Source organism: Leptopilina heterotoma, unplaced genomic scaffold (assembly GCF_015476425.1).
Source record: "Leptopilina heterotoma isolate Lh14 unplaced genomic scaffold, ASM1547642v1 Lhet_50, whole genome shotgun sequence".
Classification (NCBI taxonomy): Eukaryota; Metazoa; Arthropoda; class Insecta; order Hymenoptera; family Figitidae; genus Leptopilina; species Leptopilina heterotoma.
Window position 1 is genome coordinate 373,547 of NW_025111108.1, and position 24,868 is coordinate 398,414.

General features: G+C 26.6%; 1 protein-coding gene across 2 annotated transcripts in view; it reads right to left on the minus strand.

The window, feature by feature from the left end:
* The window catches only part of LOC122507649 (glucose dehydrogenase [FAD, quinone]-like), a 404,897-nt gene that overhangs the window by 314,857 nt on the left and 65,172 nt on the right, over positions 1-24,868 (minus strand). Inside the window, exon 1 of one of the 2 annotated variants that reach the window (XM_043620470.1) lies at positions 9,894-10,154. The exons of the other annotated variant lie outside the window; for it this stretch is intronic. The gene's annotated coding sequence lies outside the window, so the exon portion shown is untranslated. Of the gene's footprint in view, positions 1-9,893; positions 10,155-24,868 lie in introns of those variants that run through there. 2 annotated transcript variants of the gene reach the window in all.

The following is a 24,868-nucleotide window of genomic DNA, read 5'->3' on the forward strand; positions in this document are numbered from 1 at the left end:
AAAAATAAATTATATACGCCAATTCGAAAATTAGCTTTATTATCCTTTATTATCCTTCTATTAGAGTCAAAACGCGTCAACCGTGAATACATTTTTTTTATAGTTTTGGAAAAGTCAAAACATTTATGAAAATCTGTAGTTCACAGCAAACTAAAAAAACACTTTTAACCGTTTTTCAAAATTTTAAATATTTATACCTTTTTTTATAATAAAAAATTTTTGCATTATTTAAGAAAAAAATTAATAACTCATTACTGTTTTGCTAGAAATTAATGGCAATTTTTTTGGTAGTCATTGAATATCCACTCTTTTAAATAAACTTAATTGTGAAAAAAAATTTTGAAAAATTTTTAATTTTTAATAACAATTTTATAAACAATTAGTGTTTTTTATGCTTTCTAGAGCAAGGATTTTAATGAAATTTATATGTAAGGTACATTGAACCTACATCTTTATATTCCCGAAAAAAAAAATTTGTATTTCCAATTACAACCGGAGATTTTGAATTTTTTGTTGCGCCGTGCGCCGTCTGCTCGTTTACCGCGGCATTTATCACAGCGATGGATGCCGCGGTGACGGCGCACGGCGCAACAAAAAATTCAAAATCTCCGGTTGTAATTGGAAATACAAATTTTTTTTTCGGGAATATAAAGATGCAGGTTCAATGTACCTTACATATAAATTTCATTAAAATCCTTGCTCTAGAAAGCATAAAAAACACTAATTGTTTATAAAATTGTTATTAAAAATTAAAAATTTTTCAAAATTTTTTTTCACAATTAAGTTTATTTAAAAGAGTGGATATTCAATGACTACCAAAAAAATTGCCATTAATTTCTAGCAAAACAGTAATGAGTTATTAATTTTTTTCTTAAATAATGCAAAAAATTCACTATTCACGGTTGACGCGTTTTGACTCATTATATTAGGTTGAAGAACGACCGACACACATATACACACAACACATACAAATGTATACTTACATATATAAACACAGCGCACACACACATGTATACTCACACATATACACACAACTAAAAATAACGTAAAATCAACGTTTTGAAATTTAGACTTGCAGGTTGACTCACCTTGAAAAATTGATAATATGGAAAAACTGAAATCAATTTATTTAAATAACTTTTGTTTTTCTCATTGCAAAATAAAATCAGTTTCTGTACCTTTCGACTGTTCCTTTCTCAATACATTTCTAAAAAAACAATTAGTTTAAACATAATTAATCTTCAATCATGAGGCTTCAAAGCTAAAAAATCTCGAAAAAGTGAGGAAATTTTAAATAATAAAATTAAGTTTTCAAAACATTTTTCGTTCCACTGTTGGTTGATGACAAAATTATAATTTTGTCATTATAAATATAATTATAAATAGGGTCATTTGGGGTAACTGTAAACAAGGGGTAAATGTAAACACTAAATGTTTCAGCTCAATTTACAAATTTAAAAATAAGTACGACGTCAATATTTTTACCTCAGCTCACCTACAAGATGTTCTGAGTATTTCTAATATTTTATTTTGACAATTGGCAATGCCATAGTGTAAGTTATTTTTTAATGCAAAAAAGATTGAAAATCAAAGTTTTACTGATTCAGTATTTTGTCTCGCATTTGCATAAAAATAAACTAAAAAATCAAACAAAAATATGTAATTCTTTCTTATTAATGACCTAACAGAAATTGACTTTGATTTTTGATTTTCGTCAATTTAGTTAATAAATAATTAAGTGTTTACATTTACCCCGAGAATTCGAAAACTCAGGGTAAATGTAAATAGAACTTGAACTACATTTTAAAAGAAAATAATTGAATAAATTTGCTTTTATTTCACAATTTCATTAATTTGGCAATGTAAAATTACATAGAAAAGGAAATTAGATGCTCTTTAAAAAAAAAAATTTGATCAAAAAAAAATTTTTTTTTTGAAAATTTGATCAATTTTTAAAAATATTTTTAGGTTCATCCGCCATTTTGAAAATTTAAAATTTGACTTCAAATTCGTATTCAGCGACCTCAAAAACCCCCTAGTAGCCAGATTCAAGCAAATTTGATCAATTTTTAAAAATATTATTTTTAGGTTCATCCGCCATATTGGATCCACCATTTTAAAATTTAAAAATTCGATTTTAGATTCTTATTCATCAACCTTAAAAACTTCTTTTTAATAAGTTGAATGAAAATCTATTAAAATTTGTTCAAGTTATTCAAGTTTTTACATTACTAATTTTGTAATGGTTGATTGTTTATTTTATATGATACATTATCAGTTAACTGGTTGATTTACTACACATCTACGAAGAATTTTTTCCAGTTTTTCCATCCCTTAAAACAGTAGTATACTTGAAATAACTTGTTTCTTAAACCTCGCTTAACTACAGTGGTGTTTACATTTACCCCGAATTTTAGGAAAATTTCAAAATCTCGGGGTAAATGCAAACAGTCAGTTTTAGGCGATTCAGGTGCATCAATATTTCTTTGTACCTCATAACATTTTTCTAGGAAACTCTAGTAACAAGTTCATGCAAAAGAAATCCGTCCGTTTTACCTTTTAACAAAAAAAACTAATATTTTTGGTGAAAAATAGATATTCCGTTTACATTTACCCCAATTGACCCTAATTATAATTATAAATATAATTAAAATCAATTATTTAATGATTTTTTTGCTTATTTTTAGGGTTTCGTGGCCCATGGCCGAAAGCCTTATAGTTTCACTTTGGCGTCCGTCCGTCCGTCTGTCCGTCGTAATTTGGGGCACTATAGATCCCAAATTTGGGGCATTATAGATCCCAAATTTGGGGCACTATAGATCCCAAATTTGGGGCACTATAGATCCCAAATCAGTCAGTCAGTCTTAACCACAATGGTTAATGATAACCAAAACAGGATTTTCTTTTTAAATGCAACGAAACCCTAGATGTAGGCGTTTTGCGCCTGCTTCTCTTCCAATTTTTAATGTTACATTATTTTTACATGTAAAGTGGAATTCCTTCGAAGATGTGCATTCGTGTAATTAATTTTTATGTTTGAGACCGAAAATTAATTTTATTAATTTTATGATTTGGAATAATTTACTACATATTTGTATGTTTGTGTTAAAACTAAATTTTTGTTGATTCTTTCGTTTATGTTGTAATGCCGCTTATTTTACAATGTGGTGAGGGATTTCCTCTAAACGTGTGTAATGGTGTAATTATTTCTAAGGTGTGTGACGGAGGGTTAAATAAAACAATTTTTCTCAATTGAAAATCAAACGAAAAACAAGATACGTGAAAAAAGTGAAATTTCGGACATCGTGTAAATTTACTCCAAATTATATCATTGGATTCGCATTTCGGACCTGCAAGCCATAAAGTGAGTCAACCTGCAATTTTAAACTCTATTTTTAAATCGATGAAAAAAATATTAATTCTTGATATTTTAAAAATTCCTTTTGGATTATCAAAATTGATTAAAAAAGCAACTCAGAAAATAATTTTAACTTAAATTAGGAAAGGCTAGGGGTAAATGTTAAATTTTACATAAATGATTTTTCTAGACAATAAATCCGCTTTAATGCAAATATGCATATATCAAAATTGTAGGACAACTTGTCCTCAACAACTGTCAATAAAAAAGTTTCTGATTTTTTCGCGTAAAATACATGTTTTGTCATTTTTAGAAAATTTTGTTTTTTAACATTTAGCCCCATGGTGGGGCTAAATGTTAAATTTTATTTCTAGCCTACTAAAACAACTTTCTGATATGTGTTAAGTAGTTGATAAGTTAAAGTATGCCTAAAACAGGTAATTTAGTTAATGTCAAATAAATAATTTTTAAACATGAAAACCCGAAAAACACGAAAAATGTAAAAAACATGGAAAAAATACACTTAACATTTAGCCCCACCAATTATTCAACATTTAGCCCCAGGGTGCGTTTTTGGCTTTAACAACAAATATACAAAATCTGACTAAAAATATTTAGCAAATACCTTTAGGTACATCTTCAGGGGACCCAAATAGGCTAAAATATTTTTGGCAATGAAAATAAATCCAAAAATACACTTAAAAGTTGAAATTTTCTTTTATTTTAAAAACTTGCACTTACACGCCTTCATATTATGGACACCACAAAAATGAAGCAAAATGTCACATATCAACGGACATTTATTTAGAGTGATAACACCCTTCTATAATCAAAATTGCAATTCTCTAACTATTTCCGTTCGAAAGATAATGAATTTTAACTGTTTTTATAGTTTAACATTTAGCCCCAGTCTCCCCTATCTATAAAAAAAATATTTAATTTGTTAGCACATGAAAAAGTAACAATTTAAATTTTTCAATTTTCCCACAAGTCAATTTCAGAATTTGTTTAACAAGAACATTTTTATTGCTTCTTTTTGCTCCAAAAGAGCATTTGACAACAATATCAGTCGCGTTTTCAATTATGGCACTTCTAGAATAAAAAATAACGCAAGCCCGGACAACCTTCAAGCCTTTCACTTATTTAATAAAAACAAATAAGACAAATTATTTGGATCAAATAAATCACTTATTAAATTAAAATGATACACATAAATGAGTTATTTGAAACTATTAATTTCTTTATTTCATTTAAATAAATAGATGTTAGATATAAATACAAATTATTTATGGTTCAATAAATTTTAAGTAATTTTATGTTAACAATATAAAAGTCAATTACAGAAATAATAAATATGTGCTAAATACACGGAAAGAAAAGGTTTGGAAGAGATATCCATAAAAATATTGTTGAGCAGAATATTGTTGTTTTATCCAATTCAATGGAAGGAATTGGCCTTGAATTGGCCTGACTAGTCGAAGCCACTATATAAAGAAGAAGAAGAAGAATGGAATAGACAACTTTCTGGATGGAAGCATTTTCAATATTCAATGGATGAGAGAGCCATATTACATTGTTAAATCAAATATGGATGTGACATCCATAGGCATGGTTGGGCTTATAATTCATGCTATGGATTTTCACATATAGCTGCCTCATCCATATAAACTTTGGTTGGGAGATCCATATGTAGTTAGTTTAAAATTTCGATACATGTTGCGCGCAATTCATTATCATGGCATCCATTTAAAAAAATGTCACCTTATGAAAAAACTTTTAATTAAAAAATAATTTTTGGTGGAAAAAATGTAAAACTTAAATTTTTTTCAAAAATTTTTTATTCAATTATAATTTAGGAAAAAATTTATTCTAAGTCTAAAGTTTTGGCTTTATTGTAAGTATTAACACTTTTTTCTATTAGAAAACAAAAAATATTCCTAAAAAATATGAATTTTTTAAATTTCAAGTGAAAGCTCCGAATATCCCACAAATTGTGTGATGGCACACGGAGAAAAAGGAATAGTTGACACATCCAGATACGTGGATATCACAGCCATATTATATTGAAAAATACGGGATATCCATAGTTAAGGTTGCTGCATCCATATTCTATGGCTGGCTGTATATTGTTGAAGCAGCAAAAGATCTATGGTTGGGTGATCCATAGTAATGGAAATGGGAAAAAAAAATTGGAATCACTCAATTAATTAAATTCAATGTCACTTGAGATATTTTATACACATTTTTGTTAATTAATACACACCACTTATTGAATAACCGCATATTAACGAAATAAATTATTAACCGATGGGGGGAGACACGAACCCTAGACCTAACGCATACTAAACACTAACGCTATCCACTACACTATACACACAACTACAATATCTGAGCATATAATATTCCTTATATACTCTACACATATTTCATGAAAATGAATTTACATAAAAACTAATAGACAATAACGATAATAAATAATAAACAATTATAACACTATTTATATATAGACGTGACAGGAAACCGACGCGACGGACAAATTAAGACGACCATTTTTAAATGGATGCCATGATAATGAATTGCGCGCAACATGTATGGAAATTTTGAACTAACTATGGATCTCCCAACCAAAGTTTATATGGATGAGGCAGCCATATGTGAAAATCCATAGCATGAATTGTAAGCCCAACCATGCCTATGGATGTCACATCCATATTTGATTCAACAATATAATATGGCTCCCTCATCCATTGAATATGGAATGTGCTTCCATTTTGAAAGTTGTCTCTTCCATTGAATTGGATAACACAACAATATTCTGCTCAACAATATTTTTATGAATATCTCTTCCAGACCTTTTCTTTCCGTGCAGAAAATGTATTTTTTTTTAAATTTTACTTTCTCTTTTTAAGTTTCTAATTAAAGATAAATAACGAAATGAGTAGAAAATGACGAAAACAATGTATTATTATAAAGATAAGTTGGTTTTTAAAATAATTTTCCTTAAGGGGCTCCAATTCCCTTACGCTCCCCTAATCACACATCATTCATTGCAATTGACAGCTTATTTTGTCACCTCTCAAACGCTTTTTTAAAAATTATTGTACGATAATTTTAACTCGAAACTAAATAAGTTTTTCAATTTAGTTTCGAGTCGACACGAAACTAAATTAACTCTTTAACGCCCAAATGAACAAAATTTTGGCATGAAGTTTGAGGACTTATTTCAGTACTTAAAGATCAATAGAAAAATTCATCAATCAATATTATTTTTTTTTTTTTTTTTTTTTTTTATTGTTTATACTCCTGCCCTATTGGCCTTACGCACTTCGACAAGAGTCCCCGAGAAATACTTTTTTGGATTAAGCATAACCATTCTACTTTAGAAATTTTTTCTATATATTAACCTAATTTTGCGTCTACAGCCGACTTTATTAGGAGTACTCGCATTACGCCTGGACCACCCGTCAATGGGTTTTCTCGCCAGAGAAGAGGGAAACTGTAGAAAACCTCTCTGAGTACAACCGGTTTATCGACAGTCGAGTTCTAATGGTGTGTACCGGACAATAATCGACGGTGCACATCATTATACCTCGACGTCAAACCTCCCGCTCAGATTGTCTCACGTGCCGGAAAAATGCCAAGCCAAATGGGCGCGAACCAAGGGTACTTATACCCTTGGTCCTTAAACGACCACCAACGCCAGGCATCTATCCGACTGAGCCAATCTGTCGGTTATCAATCAATATTATTAACACAAAACTACCTAAAATTAATTGAGCCAAATAATTTGTATTTATATAAAATATCCATTTATTTGAGTGAAATAAATAACTTAATAGTTTCAAATAACTCATACATTATTATTTGAATAAGTCATTTATTTGATCCAAATATTTTTTTATTTGTTTTTATTAAATAATTTATTATCATTAAATAATGCATTTTATTTATTGCATTAAATAATTTAGTTTACTTGAAGCGATAAGAAATAAATTATTGTGTCAAATAATTTTTATTTATATTAAATATCCAAATAATTGAGTGAAAGAAATTAATTGACTCAAATAATTTATTATTTATGTTTAATAAATTATTTATTAAATTCAATTAATTATTTAATTGGCCCGATTAAGATTTATTTGATTCAAATAATTCAAGTTATTCACGGTGCGCCTGAAACGGGTTTTTATAAAATGTTCCTGCACTCGAAATTTTCTTGTCAATTTTGAATCTGTGAAGTTTAAAGAGTATTTTAAGATCAAAAAGAAAATAATCGCTGGAGCCCTTTTTGAGAAAATTAACTTTAAATATATTTTTTAATTTTATATTTTTAAATTGTTTAGAAACTCGACTTTGATTCCATAGAAACAGTGTTTTTATACATATTGCTAAGATCAGTCTGTAGAGAAAAAGTCTTGAAAATTTAATGTTAGTTTTTGATTAATTAATTTTGTGTTCTTACGGTCTTTCAAGTAATTTTAAGATGCCGAAAATTGGTTAGTAGGTAACTTGATAAGGTCAAAGAAGTTTTTGTCAAAATTTGTGATATGTATTTTTAACATATGTATGTCACGCTCCGAAGAAAGGTACCTGAAGCAAAAAATTTGAGGTTATGTTTTCCAATTTTTTGAGTAAAAATACGGATAGAAAATCAATTATTAATTAATAATTATTGATCTTTAAATCTTTATTAAATAAAAAATATTAAATGAAAATTTGTTTCAAATTCAAATAATTAAAAATAAACTTTTCATCAAGATCAATCTAACTCGAACCTAACCTATAATTCGTTTGCCTCTTAGGTACCTTTCAAGACTTTTTCTCTACAGACTGACCTTAGCAATATGTTTCTATGGAATCAAAATCGATTTTTTAAACAATTTAAAAATATAAAATTAAAAAATATATTTAAAGTTAATTTTCTCAAAAAGGGCTCTAGCGATTATTTTCTTTTTGGTCTTAAAATACTCTTTAAACTTCACAGATTTAAAATTGACAAGAAAATTTCGAGTGCAGGAACTTTTTATAAAAACCCATTTCAGGCGCACCGTGTATTTGAAGCAAATAAATATCTATTAGATGCAAGTAATAATTAATTAAATCAAATAAATATTTTTTAAATAATTTGAATTAATTGAATCAAATAATTTTTTTTCAGTGCAGTTAACTCATATTACAATAATTTTAATATAATTAATAAAAATTAATTTAATTATTTTTCTTTTTAAAGAATCAACTAAAGAGAGTTGGATTAATAATCTGGAACTTCTACTGGATATTCTGATTTTACTTTTTAAATAATAATGTTAATAATGTTAATCTTAATTTTATATTTATTTTAATTAACTCAACTTTAATAAATTAATTGTATCATTTATAAATTGTGTTTGATTTATAAAATGTGATATAACCTCGTGTATTAATGTTATCCAAAAATTAATTGCTAACAAAAATTATATAAATATAATTATAAATATAATTTTTTATGTTTTTGGACATATTTTTGTCCAATATTAGTTACTGGAATATTTATTATTTTTAGCTTTCTGTTATAGGATAGTCGAGAAGTTCGATCAATGACAATTTTTTAATTCTCTTCTTATAGTACCTATGTAATAATTACGACACAGTCACTCCGGCTAGAGAGAAATGTGTATACAATCTTTAAATTTTTATAATAATGCGAACAATCTAAATTATATTTCAATTTTTAAATATAATAATAATTATAAACCATTTTTTCTATAATTTCAATAATGTACATTTTTCAACTAATAAGTAATATAATACTAACCTTTATAATATCCCATAAATAAATGATAAATATTTTAAAGTCAATTAATTAATACATTTATTATCAATATACTATAATAACTGACAATAGCTACAATTTGGTTCCGAATGTCAATGTCAGTTTTACTAAGAGAGTATTAATCTGCGACAGAACAACGGATACTTCTACTTCGATTTACATTGTAAATATTTTAACATTCTAAAATTTACTGTCCATTGAATTATTATTACCATTCTGAAATTCTATTGATGTAACAGAGTTCTAAAAGAATTGTATTAATTTTATTTTATTGCTTTAATAATTAACAAAATTTATTTTAATTTACAGTAACTACTGAATATTTATGACTGCTATTATTTAATTTATAAATTAATGTAACTTACAAATTCTTAAGCAATGAATATACCGCTTTAGTTGAAAAATATAAGTAAAACCAGAAAGTTTTATGTAAACATTAAAATTTTTACATTTCTTTGCAAGTTCAACGACTTTATTTTAAATTTCTGCGTATACAACAAAATAATATTAATACAGTAGTCAGTTGAACTACTGTTTATGCAATAAAAGTTAAAGTAATTTCTTTAAAAACTAATAGGAAATTAAAATTTAGATGAAAGTTTGATATTAAAATGGCAATTAGAATGCAGGGAAATCTTGAAATAAATTAATTTTGTATCAGATGTAGAATTTCTAATAAAATTCTTCAAGTAACAAAGTTTAATTATTGCTGAATGGACTTACGCTAATTTATAGAAATCCGTATGAATGAAACGTTTAATTAAGTCTTTGGACCACTAAACACAATTATCAATTAACACTTTTAATAATAATTGTCTCAACACTTATACAATAATTACGATTTTCATATGAGAAAAAAATTTTATTTAAATGTATTAAATGTTGTTAAATACTTAGTTATTTCTAATTTAACTATTTTTTTGGTTTAATATATCAAGTAACATTAAACAGTAAATGAAACACATGGTCTTTATTTTAACTTTTACAACTAGTCAACAGCGAATGCTGTAGAGCCACTCACCGCTGTAGAGCACTGCTTTATAATTTACCTCCCACCCGCAAATTCTAGGTTTCCCTTCTCGAAGAAAGTTGTAATTTAAGTAAACAAATAATGGAATGGACTAGCAAAATTAAGATTCCAGTATTAGTATAGAATTCTACGTAAAAAACGAAATAATAGAAGTTGCAATACTTACTGTCTTAAATACTTAAAATGAATTATCTTTTGAAGTATAGTAGACGAATGACATATATTATAGTATACAACCGTTTTTTAAAACGATTTCATTTAACTATTTAATTAATTGAATAGCTGATAAATCAATTATTAATGAATAACTGCATGAACATATGTGTTTTTAATTAACTTAAACTGATATTTCTTTGGTAAGAACAATAAAAAAAAAAAATTCATTTAAATAATTTATATCAAAATTAATTTAAAATTGTAATTTAAGATTTTTTAAGAAGAGTTTAAAAAACGAATAATTTTATAACAAGTTTATAAACAGCAAAATTATTTCCTTAATATAAACTTAAACCTAAAAAGGATTATAAGTAGTTCGACACTACTTAAAGCAGCACTTAATTTTTTATACAGTCCCTGTAATGCACTTTTTTCAAACTGTTGATAATGAGTGTGGACTAAAACAATATAAAATTTTTTTCATTCGCGATAAATAATTTAAAAAATTTTACAATTTAAAAATTATTTGAATCGGCATAAGAACAGATTTTATAAACAAGTAGAACCTTTTATTTTAAATGATATTAAAGGTTGGCTTTTAACTTCTTTAATATATAATAATTCAAGAACTGATTTTCTCTTTTAAAGAAACATAAGTTGAGTGTCTATTACAGGTGAGCGACTTTTTCCACATTTAAGGTCAAAGTCACTCAATGAAAAGGTGTAGATAAATATCTGTGTGCGACCGATGTACTTTTCATTTTATTATATAAAAGAGGAAGGAATTGATATTTTGTGAATTAAAAGATTTATTTATTTTTATTTATTTTTATTTAATTAAGAAATAAAAAATAATAATATTATCATTACTATATAGTTAATATGTTTAAGTAATTAATTATATATATTAAAGATTTTTATTTATTATTAGTTTCTGAAATATACTTAAAACATCCAAAAATCAAGGTAGTTTTTCAACACTAGACAATAATGCATAGCTGATTTATACTAAAAGTACAACTGAGTACCAAAATTGTTTTGTTGCTAGAATGTTCATATTTAAAGCAAAATATATTTTTTAAAATAATTTTCTTCGTTTTTTTATAAGGAAGAAGATAGCTATTTTTGTTTTTTGATAAGATGAAAAATAGGGTCAAGAAGTGAAAAAACCGAAAAAAATTGCAAAAAATGCCGTATCAGCAGGCAACACAGTTGATAGCAATAAAAGTAGCAAACTTGTAACTGCAGGCTTCGAAGTGACACACTTTTCCACTTTTTTGACACTTTTTTTGGTCAAGCCTACTTTTTGCAACTTATTTTGTCAAAAAGCTACTAAATGCTACTTTTTTCCAAAAAAGGTAAAAAAAATTTACAGAATTCAAGAATTTTAGTTTTTTTGGTGAATTTCGTAGATTTCAAAAAACCCGCCAAGTGAATTTCATTTATTATTGGACGCGTGATTATAATATATTATAATAATTACTAATAGTGGATGTTTATTAAATTACAACTTTTTAAGAGACGCATGCTTATTCCCGAAATCTTTTTTGACCAAATAGTTATTTGATATAAAACTACTTAACTTAAAATTCACATAATATGCACATTATTCGACATAAATTTCATTGCACACAAAAACCATTTAACATAAATATCATTTCTCATAGAATTCATTAAACAGAAATATTATGTTACATAAAACTCCCCGAGTCGAACTTTTAGACCTGCTTACCTCCTGGTAAGTATAATTTAACTCTAACCTGCACCTAACAAACCCTTGGTGTTTTTTTCCTCCTGCGTAAGTTCTATTTAACTCTGACAACTCCTTTTTAAGTCCTAATTGAACCTTAAACCCTGTATTGCTTCTACCACATTCTTACGCAATAGGAAATGTTACGCGCGGTACAAGATATTCAACTTATTATTGTTTTGCAAATTACAAAATTTTTTATTTTGAAAATTTCACGAAAGAATTCAATTATTTTCTAAAATTTTAATAAATCCTTCGAAAAAATTCAATTATTTTTATAAATAGTAAAATTCTTCCGAAGAATTCAATTAATTTTATAAATAGTAAAATTCTTTGCAGGAATTCAATTATTTTCAAAACAACTTTAATTAAATTCCTTAGATGAATTCAAATATTTTAAAATATTTTCATAAATTGCAATTATGTTCTTAAACTTTAATAAATTCTTCAAAATAATTCAACTATTTTTATAAATACTAAAACTCTTTGCAAGAATTAAATAATTATTAACCCAATTAAAATAAAATTAAACGAAAGAATTTAATTATTTTCAAAAATTCCCATAAAATTTAGTTTCAACAAGAATTAAAAATTTTTGAAAAACAATTTAATTATTCTCAAAATATTTTAAAAAAATTCTATATAAGAATTAAATTACTAGCTCAATACAATTTTTGAATATATTCGTCAAAAGAATTGAAATAATTCTATTATTTTCGAAAAGTAATTAAAATTCTTATGATGAATTCAATTATTTTGAATATACTTAATTTTAATAAAATTCTTTAAAGAAATTCAATTATTTTCAAAACAACTTTAATAGAATTTTTTGAAAAAATTTCATGATTTTTAAATATTTCTATAAAATTCTTCATAAACAATTTAATTATTTCTTAAAATTTTAATAAATTCTTCGCAAGAAATCACTTATTTTCAATACAATTTTAATAAAATTCTTCTTCATAAAATTCAATTGCTTTCGAAATTTTCAATTAAAATTATTAAAGAAACTCCATTAGTTTAAAAAAAAATCTGTCCGCGCAAGCGCGGACACATTCTCATTCCCCGCTTCGCGCGGGGGCTCGCTTCGCTCGCAAGTTTCAGCGCGCCTCGGGGCGCGCGAATATTGATCGTCGCGCTTCGCGCTCCGGCGATTATTCCACACGTCGCGCTTCGCGCTCCGTGTGTTGTTGCGCGCTTCGCGCGCAAATGGCTCGCTTCGCTTGCGGCGGTCTGCAATTGTTGTGCATTATTTGTGTTCTTGTTCTTGTTTCCTATCATATGTTTCGTAAAACATTTTTTTTTCTTAAAGTTACTACGACTTTAAGGATTACATTCTCATCACATGTTTTTGTTTGCTGATGATTGCGAGATAAAGTGGATTTAAATGTATATTTTTGGTCTTGATGATTTAAATTGTGAAGTTATTTTTAATTATACTAACTCTTAGTAGAAATATTATTTGCAGAAGCAGATAAAATATTCTTAAAGTATTAGTATCAAGGTTTTTGTGTAGTGTAGACCGGAGCGTAATGGCTAACTTTTCACTCTTTGTTGATTTACACGGACATTTTTGTTTTAATTAAGTGTTTATCTCCTAGAAAAGTTACTCTAGTACCTCAGCTTTCTTTTAAAAAGTCGAACGTCCCTATATTACGCTTACTTTTTTTCTACAATGAACGTACACTTCGTCGGTATCGTAGGTATTGCTCTTTCCCGTGTAGAAATTTGTCGTGGCCTTCCTAGAAATAGACTACAGCTAGATAGCATTTGTCGTGGAAAATTATTCTGAATAAACTGTCCTGGCCCCGAAATGTTAATGTACAGTTTTCCCCTTTATTTTCATCGCTATGAAGACAGTCTAGAATCTGGCTAAAATTTGTCTAGGATACTGAATTGAAAATTCAGTACAAGTTCGTATAGCAGGTTATCCAAGAATTAGCTGGGCACTGTCTAGGACGCTGACTTAAGAATTTAGTACAAGTTCGTGGAGAAGGTGGCTCTGAGAGTCTACTAAGCTAGCAGACGAAATCAGTTCTTGACGTAGTGCTTGATGAAAAGAAACCAAGAGTCTACAATTGTAACTTATCTTGTTGTGAAGATAAAATCAAATTTATAAATCTAGTGAAAAGTTTTCAGTTTTCCATTTTTGAACAGGGACAGTGTACAAGTTTAAATATATTACAGCGAAAAAAAGATTTATTAGAAAAAGGACATGTGATGTCATCATTAATAGTCTAGATTGTTTTTCATATTATAATGTTCATAATAAGTAATAAAACTTTGTTAATTTTAAGTAAATTTTTTGTGATTGCAACAATATAATATACAATTAATTTTATTATCGGTATACAAGTACGAATCTTTATAGTGAATGTGTTTGTGTTTTAAAGAAAAAATCCAATGTAGCAAAATATGTTACAATTAATTTCAAAAATAATTGTAAGAGGAATTGTGATAATAACAAATACTTTTGTATTACTGTTTTGTTTGTTTAAAAGTTAAACAAACAAAAGAATAAATTTGAAAAATATTGTTCTATTATTTATAAACCTAACAAATATTCCCAGTATGTAGAAACTGCTTATTTTAATATCCAGGAACTGGCTAGGAATGATTTATTTTACTAGGCAAGGACTAGACAAAATAACTGTACAAAATCTTGACGTTGCTAGTGTTACATCCCTCGTTCAAGCCTGTCCATTTTTCCCATCTAGTTGCTAGATTGAATCTAGCGCAACTGGACAGTTTCTCATACACTTCCACGGTAAATTTCTACACGGGTTATACATAGCGTGTTGCATTAGCCAACACGCCCTAGGGGTACTTAGGAAATATTTTGTAATTTTTATCAATACAGTAAGTGTGAATCAAAAATCTAAAATTGACCCTCAAAAAATGTTTCAAGCTTAAAACGCGATTTTAGTTTCTTTTTTAAAGTTATTTTAAAAAAAATAGAATGAAAAAATGAAAATTTTGAAAAGTTACTTTCATATGTGAAATACAGATTTTCTACTATATTTCTTACAATAGTTATTGAATAATAAATAATCAACCTTTGTAGAAACTTGCAGTATATCAAGTTGTCTTTGGAGTGAAATCATTTCGATTTACGATTTTTAAATAAATTACAATTATTCATTACGCCCCTTAGCCATTATGTCCCGTTTTCCCTATATACGTGATTTGTAAATATATATCAAGTGTATGATTAAAAACATGTAAATTTGGATACAGTGAATGTGATATTTACCCATCGTTTTAACAAGCAAAAGTAAAACACCTCCACTAAGCTGAGACAAAAAGTCAAAAATTCGAAAAAAGTTTTTGAAAAAATTAAGTTTTTCAAAAGTTATCGTCGGACAGACATACAGACAGACGTAATCGACAGACCATGTTTCTTGGATTCAGGGCACCTCAAAACGCAAAGATTTCATAAAATTATCAAATAGTATATTAAGCAACAAGGTACCGTAAAGGCAGCCTTTAAGTCCCGTGTAACTTACGATATTTTTTATTCCAAAGGCACAAAAGTGGCGATTTAAGATAGCAGACGACAGGGAGTAAAACTCATTCACTTGTTCGACTTCTATGAAAATGGCGGCATTTTTTTTCCATGAGCAAAAATAACGCATGGGACTAGCTGTTTTTTTTGTCCATGGGAAAAAAAGGTCGCCATTTTCATTCAACCTGAGGTATAAAAAGTCAATTTTTCATCAAATCTAATACCTCCTCATGTGATTAGAATGTAAAAAACCATTTCCAACAAGATAGGACCAAAAATTAAAATGTAAAAAAGGGTCAGACCAGCCAAACTGCATTAAAAAAATTTCATTGATTTTCTAAAATGTTAAAACTTTTATGAATATATTTTAGTTATAACATTTTAGAAAATCAATAAAACTTTTTTAACCCAGTTAAGCTAGCCTGACCCAAAAACTTGAAAAAAAAAAAAAATTAATTTTCTATGAAAAAATGTTGTAGAGGAAAGTTGTTTGTATTTGTCTAATCTAAAGTAATATAAAGTTAAAAATAGTGAAATTTGAAAAAATTGAATTTTCAAAATTTTGAAACTACTGTAGTTTGCGTAGTTTTTGACGAAAATTGCTGGCTAACGAACTCGATCTGTATTTTAACACTAACTTTGTGCATGCAAAGTTGCAAGTTGATGCAATAAGTTTTTCAAGAGTTATCGTAGGGACACCATTGTGTCTACAGACAGACACGAAGACAGACATACGGACAGACACTTTTTTAGACCATGTTTTTCGGACTCAGGGGACCCCAAAACGTCGAGATTTCATGAAATTAGCGAAAGTCAATTTTCGACCAAAACTAATACTTTCTCATATGATGAGAATGTAATAAAAAATTAGTTTTTTGCAAATAAGTCGAAAAGTTTTAAGTTTAGTGAAAAGTTGTCAACAGCAAAGTTGTAGCTGATGGTAAGACGAGAAAAAAAGTCTCTGGTAGCAAGCTCCCAGAGGCAATAGTTTTGGAGATAATTGAGTCGGAATATGGATTTTTTGTTAAAAAAATGATAAAAAATATATATATACAATGGTTTTTCCGGAAATTACTAGTTTTTGATTAATGTGAGTGTTTTTTAAGTACAATGGGGTGAGAATATGTGGAAATTAATGTTATAATTTTTTTCCTTTGAGAAATTTTGATTTTTATCGTTATTTTCGGATTTTTTTAGTATTTTTTTGCTATTTAAGAGCCTATAACTCCGAAATTTGACTTTCTATGAAAAAATGTTGTAGAGGAAAGTTGTTTGTATTTGTCTAATCTAAAGTAATATAAAGTTAAAAATAGTGAAATTTTAAAAAATTGAATTTTCAAAATTTTGAAACTACTGTAGTTTGCGTAGTTTTAGACGAAAATTGCTGGCCAACGAACTCGATCTGTATTTTAACACTAACTTTGTGCATGCAAAGTTGCAAGTTGATGCAATAAGTTTTTCAAGAGTTATCGTAGGGACACCATTGTGTCTACAGACAGACACGAAGACAGACATACGGACAGACACTTTTTTTAGACCATGTTTTTCGGACTCAGGGGACCCCAAAACGTCGAGATTTCATGAAATTAGCGAAAGTCAATTTTCGACCAAAACTAATACTTTCTCATATGATGAGAATGTAAAAATTCAAAGAAATTTTTCAAAAAAATTTAATTAGGATTTTTAAAAATATTAATAAAATTCTTTGCGAGAATTTAGTTATTTTTCTAAATAAAGAAATTCTTTGAAGGAATATTCTATTATTATCAAAATTTTTGATAAAATTCTTTGCAACAATTCGAAGATTTTCAATACATTAATTTTAAAATTGAAAATATTTGAAAAGAAAAATTAAAAAAAGATTAAGAAACCAAAATGTAAACAACAATTAATTTCAAACTGCGAATAGGTTACCGAAACATGTACTTTTTTATTATTAATTTATAAATATTATTTTTAACTGAAATGTTTTGACATTTTTTTTAAATAATAAAAATATTAATTTATGAATGTTTAATGGTTATTATTATTAAACAATTTATTTATTTGCTGTAGTGTATTAGTGTCAATTAATGCTTTATTGAATCACTCAACAAGTCACTGAAAATAGAGCGTCTGTGTTCAGTTAGGTTCCGTAGCATAGTGGTTAGGGCGTTAGTTTCGTAGTCCGTAGTTCGTAGGTCGTAGGTTCAAGTCTCGCGTGCGTTAGATTTTATTTATTTTGTAGGTTTGCGTTTATTCCGATTTTTCTGTATTGTATAGGTATAAGTATGCAATTTAATGATTATATACACCGTTAAATACCGTAAGTGAGGCTAAATTCGCTCAATTTTTCAATTCTTTTTTAAATAACTTCGGGAAACGATGAAAATAAACATTGGCACTGAAAATATATAATCTTTAACCCTTTATCTTTCCTATTACTGCATAAAGAAATTAAAATATGTTGCAGAAAATTATTTATAAGCCGTTTTTTTGTGAGCGACTTTACCTTTAAATGATGGGTAAATTCGCTCACCATTATTATTCTGGCAAAATATATTATAATCTACAAAAATGAAACTAAATATTCTTTAGAATCAATAAAGAAAAAAATTAAGAACAATATACAAAGTTATTGGAATAAATATTTAATATTGTTTTATCAATAAGTAATTAGATTCAATCATTCAATCAAACGTACTCATAACCATAAAAAACAAGGTTAAGTTTGACAGTTTAGTGCTTAAACCGTTTTAAATCGTTTAATTTTCAGTTATAAGAGTACTATTATTTAAAAAAATCGAATTATAAATTATAGTAATTAACATACTTAAAATATCCAGGCCCAAACATCTTTTTTGTAGACTTATTTCCTGAGCGAATTTACACAACAAATTTGAATTTTTTTTAAATTGATTTTTTGCAGAATCTGTTTATTGCTTTAATTTTTGTGCTTTATGAAAATCATGTTGGAGATACAGGAAATGTAATGTTCAGAAGTATTCAACTTAAAAACTTTGAAGTAAAGCTTTATTTCCTACTTTTTCATACTACTTGTTCAATATGAAAATTATTCACTTGTGTTTTAAATATAATTTCTACTAAAAGTTACCAATGAATTTGCTGCAAATAAATTTTAAATTAAAGTTTACCATTTATATTAACCAAAACAATTGTAAATCTTAAATATTTCTGTCTAAAAAGTATGTTAATCGAATTTTAAAAAGAGACATCGGTTGAGCGAATTTACCCTACATGAGCGAATTTAGCCTCACTTACGGTAATTTAATTAACAAATATTAAATTAAAATTTTTTTTTATATATAAATGGATATGTATTAATCCCCACATATATACTAACATTATTTATTAATTCGCTATTGGTCACGATTAAATTAAGAAAAAAAAGTAAAAATCATTAAATAATAATGCCATTTATTAATAATTAAAGTTATTATAAAAATTAGTTTAAAATGATCTCAAATATGCTATGAGCAGTTTTTCCAGGGTTTTTGGAGAGGAAAGAATTCTGTAAGTAAGGGTCAAGCAGTATTTAATAAGGTTCTAGGAACACCTGCTTTCCCCCTTTTACCATCTAAATTTGTCGCTAACCAGGGGTTTGCAGGAGGTAATCAGAGTTAACTTGCAATGCAAATAAACTCTGCTTTCATCCTATTACATCCTTACAAACCCTCAGTTTTAAGGAGGTAAGCAAGTCTAAAAGTTCGACTCGGGTCAGATAACTTAATTCCCATTTGACATAAAAATTATGTAACATAAATTTCTATTGACATAAAAATCATTTAACATAAATTTCTTTTGACATAAAACTTATTTAACGTAAGTTTTATTTGTTATAAAATTCATTTGACATCAATTTCCTTTGGCATAAATGTCATTTAACGTAATTCTCATTTGACATAAATATCATTAGGCATAAAATTAGCTTGACATAAATTTCATTTGACGTGAATATCATTTAACATAATTATTATTTAACGTAAAATTAAATTTATATAAATTTCATTTAGCATAAATGCCATTTAGCATAATTCTCATTTGACATAAAATTTACTTGACATAAATTTCATTTGGTATAAATCCCATTTAACATAATTTTCATTTGACATAAAGTTCATTTGACATAAAAGACATTTAACACAATTCTCATTTGTCATAAAAGTCATTCAACAAAATTCTCATTTGACATAAAAATCATTTTACACAAATTACATTTTACATAAAAATATCGGCGCCAATTTTAAAAGTAACCAATTAGATATTATCAACAACATTGTGATTCGCCAATTTTGAAATTCGCGCCTATATTTCTATGTCAAATGATCTTTATGTAAAATGAAATTTATGACAACTGAATTTTATGTCAAATGAGAATTACTTTATAAGTCATTACTTATCCGTCAAATAAAATTGATATCAAGTGAACTTTATGTCAAATGATATTTATGTTAAATGGTTTTTGTGTGCAGTGAAATTTATGTCAAATAATGTGCATATTATGTGAATTTTAAGTTAAATAGTTTTATATCAAATAACTATTTGGTTAAAAAAGATTTTGGGAATAAGCATGCGTCTCCTTTTTAACGTTTCGAATTTTTCGTATCTAATTTTATTATTCTTTAAGCTTCTTAAAAAAATTAAAAACTACATTTTTCACTATATAATTTAATAGTAATATCTTTTTTGACTTTATAAAAGTTTCATCAAGTATAAAAAAATTCAATTAAGAATGAAAACTTAATTATTTTGGGTATATAAATTGTTTGATTAAAAATCCAAAATAATATTTATTTAACGTGATTATTTATTATATTATGTTTACAAACTTTATGTCAAATTTAAAAATATTAATTGTATTTTCAATAATACAGTGTTTTAAGTCGGTTGTTTAATAATAAAAAAATCATTTATAAAGATTTAAGATCTATCTAGAAAAAAAATTATAATTTTTTTTATTGGAATTAAATTTCTCATAATTTATTATTGTACAAAATTATGGCTATGTAGATTCTAAAATTTTAAAAATTTGTATGACTAAAAACAATCCATTTTTTCATTTTGATAGTTGTTATTAGTAAATTACTAACAAATGTTTACGTTTCATTTTTAAAAATTAGATGGCTGATAAAAAGTTATTGATAGTTTTTTAAAAAATAATAAGGAAAAAGAAGGTGTCAATTTAACTTCTCAAAATTATGAGCCTGTTATTAAAAAACAAATTCTTATGAAAGATCTCATTTAAGTATTATTAACAATAACATTTCATTATGTAAATAAAACTTTCTAATGTAAAATATCGACAAAAAAGCTATTATATTTTCATGTTTTATATTTATAAATCAAAATTTAAAAAAAAATTTGTGAATTCCTATTTTTAGTATTTTTTTCTTTCAATTTTTTGGACAACAACATATATTCACTTCATTTTCTTACTTAAAAAACTAATTTTACTTCATTTTTAATATGCTACTTTTTGCTACTTTTTTCAATTTAGAGGACACTTTTTTCTTCCAAAATGCTACTTTTTAACACTTCTTTTGACCTGCTACTAGACTTCGAAGCCTGGTAACTAGATAGCGGTAAAACAGTAACAAGTGATGTACAAAGTAGTCACAAGACGATATTATATTTCTCACTCAAAGTCGTAACCAAATGTCAGAAACAATAAGTAACATTTAGTTGTCTCAGGTGTCACATTTCATTAACATTTATCAGCAATGTTTTTATATCAGATAACCTCAAAATTATTAATAATGAATTAATACATATATTAATATATTAATAATAATAATAATATAATAATAATAAATAATAAAATAATAATATAATAAATTAATAATAAATAATAATAATAATAATAATAATAATAATAATATTAATAAATAATAATTGAAGCTATCACTCGGCAAATTTATAATAATAAAGTTGAAATTATCGATCACTCCGAGTCAGGTTGAAAAAAAATATAACAAATTTTACATTTTTTTTTATTTTACGTTTCAACGGCACAGCCGTTCTCATCAGAAACTAAAATTTTATTATAAACAATTATTAAAAGAAATTACATAAACAAAACGAAAAATGTTTTACAAAATAAACAATACAAATAAAAAATACATACCTAAATAAAAAAATTATTAAAATTTCTTTTACCAGTAAAAATATTTTTAAAAAGAATGAATAATATTAAACATCTGAAAATTTGTCGTTCCGATCAACGCAAAAAATTCGATAAATAAAAAGGATGACACTCAAAATCTTAGTAATTGTTATATACATTTTCTTAACGATAGGAAATATTTGTGATTTCCACTGTTTAATCGTACTGTGACGTTTCCTATTTATTTTCACTTATTGTAATTAGTTTAATGACCTTTTGATTATTTATCATTGACAGACTGTGTAATAGTTTTATATTTGATTAGTGTCAAGTAGCAATTTGCGTTGATCGGAACGACAAATTTTCAGATGTTTAATATTATTTATTCTTTTTAAAAATATTTTTACTGGTAAAAGAAATTTTAATAATTTTTTTCATTTATGTATTTTTTATTTGTATTGTTTATTTTGTAAAACATTTTTCGTTTTGTTTATGTAATTTCATTTAATAATTGTTTATAATAAAATTTTAGTTTCTGATGAGGACGGCTATGCCGTTGAAACGTAAAATAAAAAAAAATATTAAATTTGTTATATTTTTTTTCAACCTGACTCAGAGTGATCGATAATTTCAACTTTATTATTATTAATAATAAATAATAATTAATTAATTAATATATTAATAATAATATAATAATTACAAAATAAAAACAGTGTATAAAAAAGTAAATGAGATTTTACATGAGATCTCATATGGGATACCATGTAGGATCTTGCACGAGATCCTACATGGTATCCTATATGGATTGTCCATAGGATGTCCATGTGAGATTCAATATGGGATCCTATGTGGAATCTCATTTACTTTTTTTATACACTGTTTTTATTGTGTAATTATTATATTATTATTAATATTAATATTTATTACTTTATTTATTATTATTCATATATTATTTATATATGCTTATCAAGTACTCGAAATTTTCGGGTACTCATATTTTTAAGAAATCGAATATATATATCGACGCCTCCCGTTCATAGAATGCTTATAGAAAAATAAATGCAAGATCATTCTTATTTAGTTTTTAGTGCAATACAATTCTTATTCGATTTTTCGTGCAATAAAATGCATATTCAAAATTGTGTGCAAAATAATTGCCACTGACAGAACAATAAATGTAACCCTAAATCATCTTTTAAATATTAAATTACAATTAAATATCTGAGAATTTCAGTGCGTATCTATTGTTATTAGAAAATTTAAACATGGATTATCTCTTACGTATTAGCCCATTAACGCTCAAAATTTTTGACTGAAGTTCAAGGTAAAAATTTTTATCCTAAATGATTAGACTTTTAAAAACCCTTCGATACTAGGGGGTATTGAGGTCCGCTTTTTCAGAATCCGGGGTCAAAAAAGCATTTCGACCATCAGGGAAACCAATATGGCGCCCAAAATGGAGAAAATACCGAAAAAATCGAATGTTTTTTTTTCAACACGCTTTTCACATCAATAAGATTTTTTTGGCACACGGTAAGGACGAGGTAAGCTTACACGGTAAGGATGAGGTAAGCTTACACGGTAAGATCGAGGTAAGCTTACACGGTAAGGTCTAGGTACGCTTATACGGTGAGGTTGAGGTAAGCTTGATTAAATAAACCAAATTATTGTTTAAAAATTCCAGTAGTATAAAACCTTTTCTATTATAATGCGATTTTTTAATTTTCAACAATTTTAAATAACTACTAATTTTTAACTTATCAGAGTGGCGATTTTTTAATGAATTTTAATTGCCGGTCATTTCCTAGTTTTTTCTGGTCAAAACTTTTTAATTTCCCGATTAAAATTATATTATGGAGAAATCTTGTATGTAATTATTAAAAGAAATGAATGTAAAATACGTCGATTTTTATTTAATAAGAATGTAATCCATAAAGTACTAATAAAATGTGTATAAAAAGTGTTCTTTACAAATGTTTGTTTAAAAATGATGTCAATGTTGTTTAAAAGTACAATAAATACCATATTAAACACAATTTCTTTTCATTTTTTTTTATCTAAAAATTTTTTACTGAATTAATTTTTTGAATTTTAATTATATTTGTCGACCAGAAATTTGTACTACTTTTATTTTTTTAAATTTGAAGTTTTTTGTAGGAATCGGAATTTCAATTGTTTGTGTCAAACTTAGAGTTAATATTCATAACATATATAATAGTATATTAAGCAACAAGGGTATAAAGGCAGCCATTTGTTTACGGTGATTTTTGTGACACGAGTGGAGGTCGAGAGCGCCCCGAGACCTCCACTCGTGTCACAAAAATCACCGTAAACAAATTGGCTGCCTTTATTCCCGTGTTACTTACGATATTTTTTATTCCTAATGCACAAAAGTGGCGATTTCAGATAGCAGACGACAGGGAGTAAAAGTCATTCACTTGTTCGATTTATATGAAAATGGCGGCCGTTTTCTCCCATGGGCAAAAATAACGCATGGGATCAGCTGTTATGTTTGCCTCTTGGGAGAAAATGGACGCCATTTTCATATGGTCGAACAAATGAGTGAGTTTACTCCCTGTCGTCAGCTATCTAAAAGCGCCATTTTTGTGCATGTGGGATAAAAATATTATTCTGTATTCGAATGTTCTTTGAAATATATTTTTCAATCACACAGTGATAACTTCTTAATTCTGATTAAAAATGCCTCATCCAAAAACATGGTCCTCATAATTGTATAAGCTGCAAACAGAAATAATAATTGTAAATTCGTTTCAGAAAATTTTGTGCTTTTTATTACATTATTATACATATAAAATATACAGGCCTCGGATCGATTTTAACAAACAAAAAAAGTCGCTTTAGTCGATTAAAAATAGAAAAAAATAAAAAAAATCGTTTATTTAATTTAGTGTTGTTACAAATATTTTATTTTCTATTTCCCTGATTCTTCACTGATTTCTAAATTCAATTAATCGAAACTTGTAAAATTTTGCTAAATAAAATATTTAAATACTTCTTATTTCTTTTTTCACCAGGAAAAAAAAAATTTTTAATTTTAAATTCTGAAATTTAATAATTTCTAAAAATTAAAACTATAAAAACCCTCACAAAAACTCTATTATTTTCTATAATTTTTAACTAAACTTCATTTCAA